The sequence below is a fragment of the Prosopis cineraria genome, unplaced genomic scaffold (assembly GCF_029017545.1).
Source record: "Prosopis cineraria cultivar Desert tree isolate PC_DT_omini unplaced genomic scaffold, ASM2901754v1 PC7, whole genome shotgun sequence".
Taxonomy (NCBI): domain Eukaryota; kingdom Viridiplantae; phylum Streptophyta; class Magnoliopsida; order Fabales; family Fabaceae; genus Prosopis; species Prosopis cineraria.
The window spans coordinates 3,413,421-3,419,212 of NW_026555338.1; positions in this window are offsets into that span (position 1 = coordinate 3,413,421).

Below are 5,792 nucleotides of genomic sequence, written 5' to 3' on the forward strand. Positions count from 1 at the left end.
ATCCTAACTCAATTTAGAGCCAAATATGACCCAAAAATCCAATTAGCAACCCAAAAGCATATTTAAATTAATTAATCATATTTTTAACTAATTTATCCCTTAATTAGTCAATTTTTTCATATTTGAAGTTTTCAGATGTTACACTTTTCCCATCTCAATTTCCATCCATGAAAGTCAAAACCAACCACATGGTACATAAGAATTTTTTTACTGTAACTAGGTTGAGGCTTAAAACTCATTGTAAAGTATCAAGGGTTGTATTGTTTATCAACAATGATTTGTACAATAAACTTCCATTAAGTTTTTTTTTTTAACTTTTTCATGGTTTTTTTTAAGATTTTTATTTTATATGATTAAGATAAGTTGAAAGAATGTGAGGCAAATTAAAAATGTAGATATGAAACCCTTAATAAAAATAGATAGTTAATGTGAGATCATGGTAAAAAAGATAGATTTGGATATGTTCTTAATTAGAATAAATTATACTACTTCTGTTAAAAAAAATATATTTTTACTTGTCTTATATCTCCAATATGTTAGTCATTAAACCAACATCAAAGTAGCTTTTTAAAATAATTAAAAATATATATTTTCACAAGCAAGGTTGTTAAACTCGTGAGTTTAAATAAACTCATGATAGGAATATAAACTTGATTAGTAAACTCATAAAAATTTACCTCTATTAATAAATAGCTATTAAAATATAATTTTAATTTAATTTAAATATATTAAAAATATAAATAATTAAAATTAAACCCATCTAAATTGATAATTTACCATATACAAGATATATTTTTAGTATTTTTGTTTTTTATTAATATTAGTTTTTGCACTTCAATTTTTTTCTTTGAACTAGGTCTTATAACTTATACAAACTAAATTTTTCATGGTATATACTTAACTCGCTCAACTAAAAAAATTGATGAGTTTAACAAGTTTAACCAAGCTTGCATCTAGTCCGAGTTTTTGAGCGAGTTGACACAATTTTGTAAGTTAGAAATGTAAAAATGATAAACTCAGAGATAAACTAACAAGTTTAATCGAGTTTGTATCTAGTTTGAGCTTATGAGTGAGTTGATATGATTTTATAAGTTAAAAATGTAAAAATGTTAAACTCACAGAGTCAACTCGAGAGTTTGACAATTATCTTCACAAATTTAAATAACATCATAAAAATTCATAAAATAATTTTTTTAAAAAAAGTAATTATTTTTTAAAATAAGCTAAAATAAATAGCTCTAAATTATTTTTACTTGATTATTCTTAGCCTTTCTCTTTATATTTTCTCTTTATTAAATTTTTATAACATCACTTATCATTTTTATTAAAAAATGAGCTCACTAAAATCTTCTCCACCTTTTCATCCCATTATGATTCTTTTAAACTAAATAATATGCTAATATTCTTCTGCATCGTATGGGGTGTAAAATCTAGTAATTATTTAACTATCATATTTAATCATCTTATTATTTAATTATTTACTATTAATATTAATTATTGATACTAATATTAATAGTATATTAACAACACTGTGATTATCACCTCACTCCAGATTTAATTTATTTATAATTTATAATCTCCCACTTCAATTTTAGTAATGTAAGATTTCAATATTGATACATTGAATCATACACGGAGGCACTACAACATGGGTTAATTTGAAGTTTTTTATTAACAAACATTTATAATTTATTAATGAAAGATTTTGGTAGAGATTAAATTGATATCATGATGGCAGTGACTACAACATGGGGTAATCAAAAGTGCATATTAACAAACATTTATAATTTTTTAATTTATAAATTGAATAATTAAGGCGTTTTCCGAGATCCTCTTTTTTTAGTACTAAATTATGGCATTAGACTTTTATTTGAAGGGCTAAAACATGTACCAAAAAAAAAGATTTTTTAGTACTAAATTATGGTATTAGACTTTTATTTGACATGAGGATCGAAATCACACTTCTTCGCATGGTAAGGTAGGATTCACGCAACCCAGTGGGAAACTTGAAAACTGACAATTAGGAACCCCAAATTAATGAAATTTCAATAATGGACTAAGGTCTGCAATTGGAATTAAAAACACGAGTTTAAAATTAAAAAAAAAAGATACTATTAAAATTAATATTATAACTTGAGACTATTGGTAATCTTAATTGAGAAAAATAAGAACTAAACTTGAGAATAGATTATTTTCTATATGAAACTAAAATTTACTTATGAAATTTTCAAAAGGCACTTATGAATATATAATATTTACTTAAAAATTTGCCGATGTCACTTCTGAATATGGAGCTAATTACTTATAAATCTTTATACTTGTCAATATATAGGTAAACTACTTGGAAAATAAAAAAAAATATTATTGAAATCACTATCATTGGTTGAGACTATTGTTAATCTTAATTAGAAAATTAAGATCCAAAGTGTTTTGAGTTGGAATTAAAAAAAAATACTATCATGGGTTAGAACTATTGTTAATCTTATTTTCAATTATGGATTCTAATTTTTGCCAACTAAAATTAACAATAGTCCTAATTTATAATAATAATTTTACTGGTGTTATTTATTGATTTTAAACTCATATTTTTTATTTTAAGTAAGGACCATGGTCTATTATTGAAATTTCAATAATTTGAGATTCCTAATTTGAATTAATAATATGCTCATGCAGTTCTTGTTGTCATTTTTTCCAAAATTTTATCTTGTAAGGGGCTTGAACAATGTGGCTTCTACATGAAGCTATATGACCTAGAACCTTTGTTTTATTTTGCTTTTATCTTGCAACCTCCTCTCATATATCCACACAATATAAGAGAAGATTACGGTGTTACCATTATCTCTTATTATTCATCAAAATAAATTTCATTTCAAAAGCTTCGACCGAAGACTTATTTTACAAAATTGATCAGTTCACAGCCCAATCAGAGAAAAACATAGCGGAAGTAAATCATACACACCTCAATTGCATAGTGAATATAACCCACTAGTATTCCTATTTCAATTGCATGCATTTCGGCAAACAAATAAAATTGAAACTTGGTATGTGCACTGCGGTGGACAGTCAGTGCACCGCACCATATGGCACAAAGCCACATGCTTGCCCTGTCTATGTCGTGCACCACGGCATGTGACACCATGCGCCACAGCACGCCTGTCTGGATTTCTGCTATCATTTTGACAACAAAAATGACAAACTTTCGGCGTGTGCCAATTTCTCACATGACATTCGATCAGAGTGATTCAAGCGCCCATATGAAGTTTAGCTCGTATACTAACTAATGATATAGGTTTGGACACGATATAATAGTCCGATCAAAATTTGAATGCCCAAGGTGCAAAAATTTACTTTTTTAAAAAATTCTGCACACCCAAGTGCTCAATTAGATCCCTTTCTCTCATTAGACCACACTAGGCCTTGAACCAAGTCCAAAAGGATCTAATACGCCTGATTGACCTCAATTAATCACAATCATACTCACATATCAAAATTTGACCCGTCTACAATCAATTTTCACAATTCACTAACTTGACACATTATACCATTTCTCAGTATAACTTAGCCCACTTGGCTATTTCTCAACTCATACATATGCAGTCATATTCACAATACAATCTTAGCCCCTAAATTACTCATTTCATCATAATTTGTCCTTTGGCTTAAGATTCACTAACAAAAACAATCAATTCAACACAAACATAATCAAATCAAAGCCCTTTTGTCTTAAACAAAACATATACACATAATTGGGCTTGATTTCACAAAAACTCAATTCAATACATGCATGAAACCCTATGGCAACTCATATATACTTGTATATACAATCATTTAGTTCAGTTCATTACACAACCTTAAAGTACACAGCTTCACAACTCAAGCTGGTCCCAACTCTCTTACTTTGGCCTGAGCACTTCCTAGTCCTATAAACATGCAACCACAAGGGTGAGATAAAAATTTCAGTAACAGAATAACTCACTCCTATTGACTATCACATGCAACAATATAAAAGTAAACGTATTATATCATTAAAATCTCAAAAAGTAGTATTTACATCATATATCACATTTCATTTTTAACTTTTCATCAATCCCAAAGGATTACATGTTATCTCAAGATATTTCATCATATCACATAAAATACTAGCATGATCTCTATCAATCAAACCTCTAAATCACCCTGACATGAAACTATAGGCTCATCTTAGACTAATGTACACTTTCATTAGTCTTGAGCTCACCTGCAGTGGTAGAATCACCCAGCCAAAGATGTTCTAACACGCAATATGAACTATGGTTTTCCCCTAATACAAATAATGGGGTGTCATTGACTCCAACCCGTATCACAAAGATACTAAGGAGTCTCTCATCTCCAACACTGTACCTTAATAGACACTAAGGAGATCTTTTCCAACACTGCACCTTTGAAGGCACTAAAGAAAATTGTTTCCAACACTGCACCCTAACAGGGTACTAAGGAAACCTTGTCATATGGTCTTTATCATCTCCTATACTCTCAAGTGAACTCCTATTACTCAGATCATGCTTTCTCAAACCATTTAAGGTTCCCTTTTATCATTTAACACTTTCTTGCACATTATATATATATATATATCTCTCTCTCTCTCTCTATATTACACTTTACATTACAAAACACAATTTCAATGCTCATTTCAACCAAAAGTCATTTTACACACACAATCACTCAATGCTGCAAAACATGCTCAATTCAAAACCATTTCATGCATTACATAGCATACTAGCATACAATTATAATAACAATCAAACAAAAGAAGTTATCCAATTAGCTTAACCCTTCTGTCATTAGAAAGGTTACTCATGGATTTCCACTATCACACAAGCTTATCTCAAGCTTCCTTCCTTTACTCACTCACCCAATATGCCAATCTGAACATATGTGGCACATTTTACTCAATTGGTCCATTTTAACCAAAAACTTATTTTTACTATCTATGAGTCTATTCATCCGTAAACTCTTTTCTATTTATCTATTTTAAGTCCATAACTACCCATTTACTACTTTACATCACCTTGATTGGTCTTATTTTACTTAAGATAGATTTTTGCCCTAAATTTCTCTATCTAAAGACCAAAATTGAGCATTCAGGTATAAAGCTCTACCGTTCAACTCTAAACCAGTCATAAAGCTCTAATTTAACTTTTGAGAACCTTTTTATTACTATTGGCCAAGAATTAAACTCCTCAAATTCTACTGATTCAATTTTTCTATAACTCACTTTCAGAGAAATTTGTGTAGAATGGAAGGTAAGAGTTATATGTAGCTTACTTGGCAAGTTTCCAATTCGAATCACCTTCTACCACTCCAAAATGACTTAACCTAACTCTTCAACCCTTCTCCTCTCTCTATTTTGTGTGTTTTTCAAATTCTCTCCTCTGAAATTTCACGACTTATGAAGGCAAATTTTAGTCCATGCATCGTACAATGAGATTTATTCTCACCATGCGCACTTGCTTCAACCCAAAATGCACTCCTATCACCCATATTTGTTCATACAACATACAAACAAGTCAAAATACAAATTAATCATCCAAATCTATAATCCCACTTTAATTTCCACTTCACCCTTGATTAACCTCTAAATTTAGGATTAAGAAATTCAGGATGTTACATATCTCACCTTGATGGAGTGTTAAATACTAATTTTTAAAACTTTCCTTATGCAATTGGGAGCGATATGGTTTAGGAAAAATAGAAATTGAAGACCATAAATTAAAATTCACAAATTATTCACTAGGTTATTGCTTATTTGATAA